At 31.6% G+C, this 14,784-nt stretch overlaps 1 pseudogene across 1 annotated transcript; it reads right to left on the bottom strand.

Annotated features, from left to right (window-relative positions):
• Positions 1-11,255: 11,255 nt before the first annotated feature.
• On the bottom strand, positions 11,256-13,575 carry LOC146945995 (protein ELF4-LIKE 4 pseudogene; annotated as a pseudogene). Its single transcript, XR_015026562.1, has 2 exons — positions 13,436-13,575; positions 11,256-11,918 (listed from the first exon to the last, which is right to left on the bottom strand). The product of XR_015026562.1 is annotated as a protein ELF4-LIKE 4 pseudogene (transcript).
• Positions 13,576-14,784: the final 1,209 nt, after the last annotated feature.

The following is a 14,784-nucleotide window of genomic DNA, read 5'->3' as shown; positions in this document are numbered from 1 at the left end:
AGGCGTAAACATGAAAGTTTTAGATAATTTTGTTATCTTTCTAGTGGCTTTGGTTTGACGAGAAAATGATGTTTGATCTTTGAGTTATGATGAAAATACTACAAGGAGGTCTTAGCAAAATTGTACGGTGACAGCATTCTCTGTTTCATGTTTTTGCGTTTTGTTCATATGTTTCTGTTTTGAATTGATCTTTGTTGTAAACATGAAAGTTGTTGATATTTGTGATATCTTTTCAGTAGCTTTGGTTTGACATGAAAATATGTTGTGGATAATTTATTATGTTTTTACAAAGATACATAGTGAATTATTGTCGATGTTTAAATACGATGTTATATGAAGTTGTTTATGATTGATGAATATGATGTTTTAAGATGTTGTTTATTATCATTTGATATTGTTATATTATGATATGACATGAATTATTTATGTGATCCATATGTTGTCAAGATGCTAAGATGTTAAGATGTTAAGACGTTAAGATGATAAGAGTTGTTAAGTCGTCGAGTCGTCATGAAGTCATCAAGTTGTTAAGATGTTATGTTGTCAAGATGTCAAGATGTTAGGATGTCATAGATGTTCATGAAGTTGTCTAAGTTGTAGAAAGTTGAGTCCATTGCATACTCATATAAGTTGGTTGAGGGCTTGATGCCCTGGAATGCTTAGTCATTCACACGATGGGTGAGGGCTTGATGCCCTGGAGCTTTTGCTCACTATGTTGGGGGCTTGATGCCCTGAAGAGCCTATTTACGCTCATATAAGTTGGTTGGGAGCTTGATGCTCTGTATTGGTACCAAATGCATTTGCATATCAAGAGGTGTTTAAGATGATTTAAGATGTGAAGTTGTCGAGTTGTCAAGTTGTTAAGTTGTTTAGATGCTAAGATGATTTGAGATGGTAAGAGTTGCATAGTCAAGTTGAGTCGCATTGTCAAGTTAAGTGAGGTTTGATTATGAAGTTTGATTGTGATTCGATGATTAAGATTTAATGATGATGTTTGTTTATGAATTTGATTATGAACTTGATTATGAAGTTGTTTTCGATAAATGCTATGTTTTGATAATGATACTTATCTGAATTACATGTTGATGCTTATGATTGTTATTGATGTTAGATGTTATGTGATTTAAGATAAGATGTTATGTGATTATGATAAGGTGTTTGTGACTATTGTTTGATGACATGTGATGATGTTTTATGATTAATACTTGAGGTTATTTGATGAAGTATATGACTAATGAAGGAAGAATAATGGCACTAGTTAAGGAAGTTTAAGTTATTAGATATGATTAATGAATTATAAGATGTTTAAGTTGTTGAATGTACTTTATATGATTTATAGGCTTAATATTATTGTTTGAGAAATCTCACCCATCTGCTTGGAAATGTTGCTCTTCGTATGGGTAACTTGCAGGTAATCAAGATTAGAGGCGACGTGAGTGAACTCCTCACATGTGTGTCTAGGTGCTCTGATACGTAATGGGATGGGACTTGACTTTACTTCTATTCCTTATGTATAGTTTATGAACTTTTATGAATAAATGACGAAACAAGACTTTTTATGTTGAATAAACTAATTCCGCTGCGAAGTTTTGAATTACTTATGTTAAATGATTTTGAAGAATAAATTGTTATTTATTCAGTTTATGAATTTTTAAGAAGTGTAACATTCCGTTTAAAGTTAAATTACTCTGATTTTTAATTATGAAATTTTTACGTTGGGAAAACGGGGTGTTACAATTGGTATCAGAGCAGGTCGGTCCGTCTGGCCAAGTAGATGAGTCGTTGTGTCGTGACGTCATGTTTTCTAGTTAGTAGTTATGTTTTATTATGTGATCATGTTTAACTGACTAACTTTGATGTGGTTTTGTGTTTTGTTTGAAGAAGCAATAACTAAATTTATTTTCTCTTGTGCTTTGAATTTCGAGGACGAAATTCTTTTAAGTTGGGGAGAGTTGTAACGCCCTCCTTTTATTTAATTATTTTTATTAAGTTAGAATCTATTTATGTGATTTATATATATATATATATATATATATATATATATATATATATATATATATATAAGGTGTTAGTATTTTATTATGTGGCATTATTCTATTATTTAATAGAATATGAGAATTATTAGAGTAAGTAGATTTGGACGTAGTTTTGAGATTAGATGTCTTTTTATGATTTAGTCGATTTATTTTGATGAGTGATATTTTGTTATGTTATATGTTGGTATTTACTAGAATAATATATTTGTTATTTGTGAGAGATATATTTAATTTAGAAATAAATAAGATTATGAGGATTATTGGTGTGAGTGGAATTGGGGGTTAGAAAAGAAAGAAGAATAAGTTGTTGGGCCTAAATAGATTTGGGAAGAATATTTTAATATTATTAATAGAGAAGTTTAGGTTAGAAAGAGTTTACCTTAAACCGCTTTTTGGAAAAGAGGAGAACAAGAAAGAAGAGAAGAGAAGAGAAAAGTCAAGAGAAGAGGAGAAGACCTTAGGAAAGAAGAACGTTGATGCTGGTTCAGGAATTAATCTAAGGTGAGGGTGAGACTATCTTGCATTAATATTAAGTTGTTAAATCATTAGATTACATCTAACAAGTTGGGGATAATTTGTGAGAATTTAAGAATTAGGGTTTTGAGAGATTTGATGATTAGATGATGAAAACTTGTTGAATTGATGTAGAAATTGTGTACAGACCTTAGATAATCCATAGGATGATTATTGGAAGTAGTTTTGAGGTTAGAACCATGGAATTGGATGAGATGTCGGTGAGTTTAAGAATTAGGGTTTAAGAATTGTAATAGGTTGTTAATAGATTTGAGAACCCTTTGAATTTGCATACAGTAGGTTGATGAATAATTAGTGTTCTAATGATAGGGTAATCATAGGGTAATGATTAGGGTCAAGTTTGGAGAGTATTGGATCGAAAACGGAGTCGAAAAGATTTCCCCAAGGCGAAATCGCAGCTGAACTGCGATTTTGCTGTCAGTGTGCAAAACGCGTTTTTATTGTCTCAGTTTGACAAATTTAAGTTCCGAACTGTATTTAGGTGTAAACACGAAAGTTGTAGGTATGGATGTTAGCTTTCTAATGTCGTTGGTCTCACGTCAAAACGATATATAAAACTTGAGTTATGGTCAAATTACTACACGTAGGTCACAGTGAATTTTTATGGACTTTCAGCACAACTTTTCCGAATTTAAAATGAAAACTGGTATTGATCGGTACAGAATTGGTCTTAGGCGTAAACATGAAAGTTTTAGATAATTTTGTTATCTTTCTAGTGGCTTTGGTTTGACGAGAAAATGATGTTTGGTCTTTGAGTTATGATGAAAATACTACAAGGAGGTCTTAGCAAAATTGTACGGTGACAGCATTCTCTGTTTCATGTTTTTGCGTTTTGTTCATATGTTTCTGTTTTGAATTGATCTTTGTTGTAAACATGAAAGTTGTTGATATTTGTGATATCTTTTCAGTAGCTTTGGTTTGACATGAAAATATGTTGTGGATAATTTATTATGTTTTTACAAAGATACATAGTGAATTATTGTCGATGTTTAAATACGATGTTATATGAAGTTGTTTATGATTGATGAATATGATGTTTTAAGATGTTGTTTATTATCATTTTATATTGTTATATTATGATATGACATGAATTATTTATGTGATCCATATGTTGTCAAGATGCAAAGATGTTAAGATGTTAAGACGTTAAGATGATAAGAGTTGTTAAGTCGTCGAGTCGTCATGAAGTCATCAAGTTGTTAAGATGTTATGTTGTCAAGATGTCAAGATGTTAGGATGTCATAGATGTTCATGAAGTTGTCTAAGTTGTAGAAAGTTGAGTCCATTGCATACTCATATAAGTTGGTTGAGGGCTTGATGCCCTGGAATGCTTAGTCATTCACACGATGGGTGAGGGCTTGATGCCCTGGAGCTTTTGCTCACTATGTTGGGGGCTTGATGCCCTGAAGAGCCTATTTACGCTCATATAAGTTGGTTGGGAGCTTGATGCTCTGTATTGGTACCAAATGCATTTGCATATCAAGAGGTGTTTAAGATGATTTAAGATGTGAAGTTGTCGAGTTGTCAAGCTGTTAAGTTGTTAAGATGCTAAGATGATTTGAGATGGTAAGAGTTGCATAGTCAAGTTGAGTCGCATTGTCAAGTTAAGTGAGGTTTGATTATGAAGTTTGATTGTGATTCGATGATTATGATTTAATGATGATGTTTGTTTATGAAGTTGATTATGAACTTGATTATGAAGTTGTTTTTCGATAAATGCTATGTTTTGATAATGATACTTATGTGAATTACATGTTGATGCTTATGATTGTTATTGATGTTAGATGTTATGTGATTTAAGATAAGATGTTATGTGATTATGATAAGGTGTTTGTGACTATTGTTTGATGACATGTGATGATGTTTTATGATTAATAATTGAGGTTATTTGATGAAGTATATGACTAATGAAGGAAGAATAATGACACTAGTTAAGGAGGTTTAAGTTATTAGATATGATTAATGAATTATAAGATGTTTAAGTTGTTGAATGTACTTTATATGATTTATAGGCTTAATATTATTGTTTGAGAAATCTCACCCCTCTGCTTGGAAATGTTGTTCTTCGTATGGGTAACTTGCAGGTAATCAAGATTAGAGGCGTCGTGAGTGGACTCCTCACATGTGTGTCTAGGTGCTCTGATACGTAACGGGATGAGACTTGACTTTACTTCTATTCCTTATGTATAGTTTATGAACTTTTATGAATAAATGACGAAACAAGACTTTTTATGTTGAATAAACTAATTCCGCTGCGAAGTTTTGAATTACTTATGTTAAATGATTTTGAAGAATAGATTGTTATTTATTCAGTTTATGAATTTTTAAGAAGTGTAGCATTCCGTTTAAAGTTGAATTACTCTGATTTTTAATTATGAAATTTTTACGTTGGGAAAACGGGGTGTTACACACGTATAAGAAGTGAAGCCTATACAAGGTAAGAAGAATCTTATGACGGCCCTAGTATGCACGACCGTCTAGGAAAGCAAGTCCCCACACACGTATAATCAACCGGCAGGTTGTATTGTAGACACGTGGTGACCGTAGGTTTCCCCCTGAGGTTACCTATAGCCTAGGATTAGGTGGAACTCACTGAGACATTATGTCTCACCCCAATCCTTAATTGTTTCAGATTAACAGGTTGGTTTAGCAAGCTAGTAGCTGAATGGAAGTTTCAGCAAATGTTCCTTCGTACCCGCTGCAGGACGTCAGGGATTTCAAGGATGCATTTTCTATATTTTGGACTAGTAGCAGAGTTTATTTGATTGTACGAACGCTCATTGTTGTATTAAATATTCATTCAAAGTTTTGTAGTTGTAAATTTTTAATGTATCCAGTATCAACTTAATGCACATGCTAAACTTCCTAGGTACGTTTAGTATGGGTATTACAGTTTCCCCTTGTTGTAGTAAACTATTGGTAGCTTAGAGTTCATTTAGTCTGGATAAGTGTTCATTGTTGTGTTGTGACGAAAACTAACCCATCAAACCAATTTATAGAACTTTATGTGTATTGTGGACCATAGAAACAGTTAGTGAATTGTATACCACATAAAATTATGTGTTTTTCTAGTTTGGCATATATAATCCAAACATTTAACAAGCATCCCCCGCTTCATTAGTTTTCAAACACACTGGGTTTCTGTTTATCGATATATTTTATATTTTATAAATTGAACTAGTAAATTTTAGTCTGGATAAGTGTTCATTGTTGTGTTGTGACGAAAACTAACCCATCAAACCAATTTATAGAACTTTATGTGTATTGTGGACCATAGAAACAGTTAGTGAATTGTATACCACATAAAATTATGTGTTTTTCTAGTTTGGCATATATAATCCAAACATTTAACAAGCATCCCCCGCTTCATTAGTTTTCAAACACACTGGGTTTCTGTTTATCGATATATTTTATATTTTATAAATTGAACTAGTAAATACTAGTTTAGTTTATAGAATCTGAAGTAGGGAAACACATAATTATGCAATTTTATGAGCTTATGCACACATGTACTGAACATATACAATTTCTGAACTTAAGCGTAATACCGGAGTCAAGATTAAGGAAACCATATCCACAAGACTTTTATCTGGCCAATTCAACAATAGAAAAAATAAAAAAAGAAGAATAAATGCTCAAGGTTTTTCCCATGATGGAGAAACCGCACTCAGAGGTATGTCTTTTGGCTACTCCATCTTTATCTTTGTTTCAACGAGGCCTCAAAAGAACCACCAAAAAATTGATGATCACTGTATAGGGTGGTTCCATAGGGACAAACACCTTTGTTGGAGGAAGCTAGCGTTTGGGCAAGATTCCTAAAAGCTTGGAACTTCCTTTCTTTATCTAAAATGGGAATTGAGGGAAAGTGTTTGAGCACTGTTATTATATTGATGCAATTCAGAGTGTATAAACTGAAGTGTATTTTTCATTTTTAGATTTTTGAGAAAAATGAGAATTTTGGAGTACGCGCGAGAAAGTCGGGGGAGATAAGAAAATTATCCTCAGGCATAGCTGAGAGTATGACAATGCTTATGGGGTTGGATTTTGCAAAAGACTCATTGTTCCTTGTTGGAAAAATCCAAGTCCCACATTAAATTGCTAGGACTCTTGATAAAAGTTTATAAAAAGGTTCCTCACCTTACAAAGTGGTTTTGTAAGGATGAGTCAGACTCAATTTCAACATGGTACCAAATCCTATCGATTGGGCCACCCACCATTTATATACATACACCAATCCCAATAGTGTTGTGTGTGACGGGGTATATTTGGAAAAACTGAAGTTTCACATTAGATAGATAGAACTCTTGATAGTTTATAAAGAGATTGTACTCATCACCTTACAAGCCGGTTTTATAAGAATGAATCACGCCCAATTTCAACATTCCTAAATCTAGAAGCATAATCGGATTCAACTAATGTGATAGAAGCGCTTAAGACAACAACATGCAACATACTTCTTTGGGTCCAATCATAAATTAATGCAAGCTTGTTCTTACTAGTGAGAATTTTTGGTCCTATCATAAATTAATGCAAGCTTGTTCTTACTAGTGAGAACAAGCTTAAACACGTTGATATGCGCAAACATGAATCTCAATATAAGATTTTTCACTTCTCCACACTTGAGGTGTATGTCTAACCAGCAAGTAGGGGGTGTGTATGGTCGGATATTTTGACCGATCAAACCATATCCACATATAAACCATTTATATGGTTTTGGATTCCTAACCATGACCATATTTTATGCAAAACAGCTTATTATGATCTCTTTTTTAAAAACATGTTATTTATGCAAAACAGCTTATTAGGATCTCTTTTTAAAAAACAACTTACTCGAAACAATTTAATTACGCAAAATAGTTTATTACGATCTCTTTTGAAGGAAAAAAAACTTATTCAAAACAGCTTATTTATGTAAAACAACTTATTATGATATATTTTTTGAAAAACAGCTAATTTAAAACAACTTATTTTATGTAAAACAGTTTATTACGATCTCTTTTTAATAAGCTTTTTTTTAAAGAAAAATAACAGTCCACTCTCATAATTTCTTGTCCATCGACAAGTGAAGCTTCACTAATTAGACACGATCTTTGTACCAGAGAATCTGATTTATATATTTCTAAAACGTAATATGGAAACGTTTGAGGGTCACCATTAACCAATCAGTTGCAAGGTCAACGCCCTAAATTAACTAATAATGATCTTAATTTTGCAATTTTAATGACCATGTGTCTTAGGTCAACAAAATGTGCTTAGTTTATTTTTTTTTTATCATGGTATATCCTTCAACTACAAAGACTAATTTATGAGCCAAAGATCTCGATCCATGACTATATGTTTAAGGAACCTCAGTTGCTAAATTCTTGGACAATCCAAATTAATCGTAAAGTAATTATCCTTCTTGTGGAACTGTAACAAACAACTAATCTTTCAATTCGGGTAGGATCGCAATAAGCGTCAAATATACTCGAGACAACATTAATTTTTGTAAAAGGAGTTTGGTTTTATATAAAAATAAAGAAGAAAAAAAGTGATGTCTTATTAAAAATTATCATCAAATTATTATTTTTATTTTGAAGGATCATCAAATTATTATAAGTACCGTCATATCAACAAGTTACATTATTATTATAATTGCTTTCTAAGAGCAAACTAGAGTTGGCCTCCTTTCCAACCTATTTGCTGGAAATGCAAGGAACAAAGAGAAAAGTAGATTCCCACTGCACATGTTATGTGCTAGACAATGTTTAATTTGTCTTGGCTTGGGTAGGGACCAAAAACATTTTTTTATATAAGATTTTCCAGACCTTGATGATTACCTCAAACATTGCATGCATATGATATCTGTATGGAACACTGTTCCCCCACCATTGTCTCTCTACAAATATTGCTTAATCTATTGCATTATGCTTTATCTTTTAGCGGCTGATAAGGTTTAACTAAATTATGTCACACCCAAGTTGATATTATTTATTTGGTCATGAAATGAGTAATTTATAATGTTTTATCAACATATCATTTTTGTGCAGTGGTAAACAAGAGTGTGACAAGTGTGATTAGTCAATAATGAACTAATTAAGTCAATAATTCCAAAATCCTTTTTAACCTTTATAAGAAAGTGACTCTAACCCTCATAATTTCTGTCACAGGTTGTTTTACTTTAACAGTTAAGATTTTGAGCCAAACCTAATTTGCATTGGCCTAAAAGTAAATAAATTGTCTTGAATATGAAAGTTTCACACATTTTTTGACAAAGGAAAGTTTCACACTTATATTTGATTTTGTGTAAAATGAAAGTTGTACTTAATATTCGATTTCTAAGTGAGCACAAGGAACGTGAAGGAATGCACAAATGTTGTTCTCGTGTTTGGAATCACGGCAGACTTTACAATGTTGCAGTGGTGGTGTCGTGATTTTGTTGAAGCTTCAAAGTATAACTTTGCATGAGCAGAATCACGCCGGCCAAATTCAACCCATATCTAAAGACACACTAAGATCATCTCAAAGAAGAGTGTCTTATTGAGTTGTTTAACTTTAAGAAAGTATTAGGGTACATTTGATTTATTAAAATGTAAGTATTTGACAGAACAACACAAGACAACAATACAGGACAAACTTTCAAGGTATTGAACAACATTTTGTCTTGTACAATGTTTGATGGACAAAACATTATTTTGCTAATTTAGACAATTTATACTTGAGACAAAAAGTTGGGTTGTGGTTTAGAGAAAAATTCATCTTTTGTCTAGTTTCTTGCCTCTCAATTTTCCAGTCTCATCAACAATTTTAAAATCGAACAGAATACAAATTGTCTTCTCCAATCACTTATTTTTTAACCGATCAAACGTATCCTTATTGTTGGAGCATATACATATGTGAAAGCCAAATGTATTATAATATATTTTTACGTTCCTATATGAATGTGTTATTGAATAAAAATATCATATCTTATTCCTATCCAAAATTACTATATGTTGTTGTGGCATCAAAGACTCGACCAAAATTTAGGTAAACAACTTAACCTTAATTGTGCCATTATGGATGCTCTAGAAAGCTCAGCCAGTGTTCGGATTTGCAAGATCAATTGAAGAAGCCAATAACTAAACATTCTAAGCATGTCAAAATCCAAGCATGGTATTTCAATAGTTGAAACCAAACATAAACACTCTTAAGTGAACTGATTGTGATTTTGTGAATAAAAAGAGAGTGTAATATGGGATGGAGGAATCAATTTTGTAGGTAAGGAAAATTTCCTTTCCTTCAATGTGCAAAATCTAAACCAGAAACAAGCCATTTTCAGCAATCACTCATGTGGGCCTCTCTCCTAAGATCAGGAAATTAGGCTGCCACAAACTGGGTCCACCATCAAAGAATCTGCTCAATCAGTGAGAGAGAGAGAGAGAGAGAGAGAGAGAGAGAAATCCAAGCCAGAGAATTTTCAACTATAATAAGGTTTGTCATTGAGGACATTTATTGCATAAAGAGAATAAAAAGGAGGGGAAAATTGAAAAGTAGATCAAGAGGAAGAACCTAAGAAAGAAGAGATAAACATGGAGAAGTTAACTTCCAAAAGAGAATCTTTGGGTCCCTTGTCATATTGTTGGGGTGTCACTGTTTACATACATCTACCTCTACAGACTATACTGTATAGTATAGTATACTACTGTATTATAACTATATGATAACAAAAAATATTTTACTTTACCAGCCAATATCATTCATTGAGTAAAAAAGAAGAAAAATTAAAATAATAGTCAACAGCTCATATGGTCTCTTATCTAAGATTCTGTTTTTGTGGTTGTGTGTGATCAGAAACAAAAAAGATTTACCTAAAGCTGATTTCTTCCCCATGTTTCAGGGCATCTTACAAATATGTATACTTTTGAGTCCCTCACCCCCCAAAGGAATAGTCCAGCGGTATGGGTTGCGACCTATGAAACACAGACAGCTCTCGGATTACGTGTGTCTCGTGTGTTCGACACCAACACAAAAACTATGATTACACTGAACTATGTCATTTTTTCAAATTATTATTGGTGTCGGCGTGTCGGTGTATGTGTCGTGTCTGTGTCTATGTTGATGCTTCATAGGTTGCGACACCGAGTAAATTATATGCACGAACTTAGGATTCGATCTCTGCTCCTAACATTTTCTCCACCCTACCAAATTAATTACTAAGATTTTCCTTAAAATATGTATTGTTCTTAGTTTCCACCCACAAGGACACACAAGCAATTAAAACCAAGTATTTTTTGCATTTGGTAAAAAGCTCAGGTTACATAGGAAGGGACCTAAAAGAGTATCTGCAATCCATTCTCAATTTCAGATATCATCTAAAGTAAGAACTAGGGGACCAACATTTTGAGTTGAACTTGTAAAGAGAATAATAAAGAAAGGTATCATGATGAGTTCCCATCTAAAAGAATTATAGACAAAGTTTAGTGAAGACCCTTTAGTTCCTTTTTACATGGAGAAAAGTTAAAGCAAGTTGAAAGACTTAACTCATGCAATCTAACTCATCATTGCTAAAACAGCAGATAAAGAAAATAATTCTCATCTGTAAATTGTATTTCATCACATGTTCAAAGAGAAAAAGCCACAAATTATAAAACAAATTAAAAAGTAAAAAAAATAAACAAACTATTATTTATTTCCATATTGAATAACAGAAGGGTGAATCAATAGTACCTAAAACATGATTAATTTTTTATTAGATCCTAAATTACAAGGTTACAATGAGAGGAATAGGGATGGATAATCAACATATAAATTTTATATATTTAAAACATAATAAGGAGTAAGTGATGAGCTTAAGAAAGTCCTGTAATACAAGAAGAGAGTTTCAGTTTTCAACTAAAGAGCCTAAACATGTTCTACACCTCAACAAGATTGTGAAGTTAAGCTTCTCCACAAACCAAAAAGAATTAAGAAAAACAAACCCTCTTTCTATGTAGGCCTGTGTCTTTTGTGTCCACCTTTTCCATCTGATTTCACAGCACCACTTGAATCTCCTTCTGAAGTAACATCCATGGATTTAGTAAAAGAACTTGAAAGATCAGCATATAAATCAACCACTCTTCTAATATTGTTGTTGAGTTCTTTAATTAGACCAACATTTCTGCTGAGATTATCAGGAATTTTGGATTCATGATTTTGGTTTATCTCATTGATTAGTAACCTGTTCTGATCCAAAATGTTCTGCACTTGTACAAAGCTCTTCTGAAAAGTTCCTAATATCTTAGTATCAATTTGTGTACCATTTCCAATACCAGAGAATGTATCATCCTCCATTCTTGTAATATTTTAGAGTCAAAACTCAAAAGGCAATTCTTCAAGTCAGAACAAACCCTGCATCATAACATATAACAAAATATGAAAATGATTTAAGTAATATATTTACTGTTAGTGTTCCAATCTACATACCACTTGTACAAACACAAACATCAGACACGATATTGATACATCGATACTAACATTAATTTTTTGAAATAGAATTAATTCAATGCACATACATGTGTCAGTGTCATGTCAAACACAACATACGATTTCCATAAGAAATGTGGAAACGTGGGTGCAGCTGTAATTAACAGTTAACACATCGATAGTTGTATTAATTTTGAAAAAATATATCAATTTATTGAACATATTTACATGTGTCAGTGTCATTTCAAACACAACACGTATTAGACATCTGATATGTCTTCAATTAAAAGAGTCGATGCTACAAAGCTTAGACACACACGATATTGACACGTTGATACATATATTAATTTAAATAAAAACTATTTTTAATAAACAACCAGAAAGAGTTAACTACAGTAACACTGACACTTGGTAGCACCGACACTTCTGATGAAAGACGTGTCTGATGTTTGATGTGTTGTGTCTCACAGTGCTACCAAGTGTCAGTGTTACTGTAGTTAACTCTTTCTAGTTGTTTATTAAAAATAATTTTATCCATAATCATATACTCCTATTTGTACAGGCCTGCACTTAAACATAACAGAGAGACAAAACGTGAGCAGTTTTGGAATTGTTTAAGGCATTTAGGCAGATGAGACAAGGTCTGTTGTAAAAATCATGACCACCATTAGTTACTTTTCCAGAGGAATCAGACTAACATGAATTATTATTCTATTATTAATATTATTATTATTACTATTACTACTAATTACTAATACAAGTACACTATAGAACTATTATTGTCACTGTTATTATGGATAGTGATAATTAATAATAATAATAATAATTTTTTTAAGAATTGGGAAAAAGCAGATCCCGTTTCCATAAAAGGGTACCTTTTTTTTATTGTACTCAGAAAAATATAGCTACCCTAAAAGCACAGAGTTCCATAGAAGAATCTCAGAAACTCAAATTCCCTCAAAAATTATAAAATCAATCATTAACCTTTTCCACAAAAAATAAAAATGACCCAAAAGCAAAAATCAACACAAAAACAAATTAAAATCCCAAAATTCATACATTCATAAAATTGGCATTGCTCAGAATTAAAATAATAAATAATCAACAACAAAAAATTAATAAAAAGTTGAAATTGAAAATCTTGCAACAGCATTATAAGCTCTTGTGAATTTGATAAATTGATTATTTCGAGTTATTACGAATCTCAAAATAATTTAACTGTAGAGATCTTCTGAGAATATTTTATTCAACGAGAAAGAAACAAAAGAACGAAAGAGAAAAAAAAAAACCATGGAGCTAAAATAATCAATGTATGAACAAAAACAACATAACAAGATTAACAAACAAAAAAATCAAAATTCTGGTTTAAGCGATGTAAACAAAATTAATGAATGGTTTATTGATAATACATGAAATTTCTGTGTAAAGAAAAAACATGGTACCTTATGAATCGGGAGCATTATAATTTGAGATTGAAAGATTGAGCGGAAGCGTGATGATGAATCTCCGGAGAGGAAGAAGACCTGTGTGCTGTGAAATGTGAATTGAATGAATGAATTCTTCGCTGCTTAGAGAGAGAAAGAGAGAGAAATAGAGAAGAGAGAGAGAAAGAAAACATGTAGATTTGACAGTCACGCTCACGTTTGGACCCTCTTTCGTGTCTTAATATTTACAAATTTATATTCTCTTTTTTAATCCTACGAATTTTGTATTATTTTAATATATTTTAGTATCTGATTTTGAATTCAGCCTTGAGATTGAATCGACAGTGTTGAATATCTTGACGAGAGTTTTATCATCGATTATATTATTGTTAGTTGATTTGAGGAATTAATATTTACGTGTAGAGATATCTGATTCACAATAATATTTTAATGTTTTGATATTTGATTCTTTTATCGATCAAGAAAAATATGTCTAGTTGTTGCTTTTTCATTTTATTGTTACTCATTGATGATTAAAACTTAGTTTATAGCATAGTAAAATCATTATTCCTTCTCTAATTATCATACACGCATATACTGCAAATATATGCGAAGAATTGTCGTTTGTCGTATATGGATTAAATCGAGAATTGAAGAGTCAATAATTAGTCTAATTTAATGCATTGTTTAATTTAGTTTTATAAAGATTTGATTTTATTTTATTGCATATTTATTTTCTTTTTGAATATTTTACTTTAAATTGTTTTTTATTATATTTTAGGAACGAATATATGGTGGAAGGTGTCTTGGAGCAAAAGAAAGAGGATTGGAGCAAATACAGTGCAAAAATACGAAGATACGGTACAAAAATATGTTCCCACCAAGCAGGGACGGATCTGGACTTTCAATACTAGTGTGGCAAATTTTTTTGGTCAAATAAATAAATAATATTAAATTTAATAAGAAGTTTTTTTAAAAATAGTTGTAGCAAGCAAAATTACAAAGAAAATAATCTATTTGTTGAAAATGAACTAAAATTATATCATTACTAATTGTTCTAAGAACATCTCTTTATATATAAGTTACAAGAGATGTCAAATGACCTATAATAGGATACCCGTGCATACGGACGGGTGAGTGTGTTGCGCTCTTTTTAGGAAGCAAGTCGCAATTGCATAGAAATTATCAAAAAAATCTTTGTATTGATATATGAATAAAAATATAGACATGTGCATAAATTAAAAAAAAAATTGGTCCCCGTATTAATATATAAGTTAAAATATAAACACATGTATAAATTAAAAATAAATAGGTTCTCTTATACAAGTAAAATTATAGACACGTGTATAAATTACAAATATAATATG

Source organism: Medicago sativa, chromosome 2 (genome assembly GCF_051527215.1).
Source record: "Medicago sativa cultivar Bolivia chromosome 2, Bolivia_mono, whole genome shotgun sequence".
Classification (NCBI taxonomy): Eukaryota; Viridiplantae; Streptophyta; class Magnoliopsida; order Fabales; family Fabaceae; genus Medicago; species Medicago sativa.
Note: the sequence above shows the minus strand (reverse complement) of the source record. Positions and strands in the feature narration are given on the sequence as shown.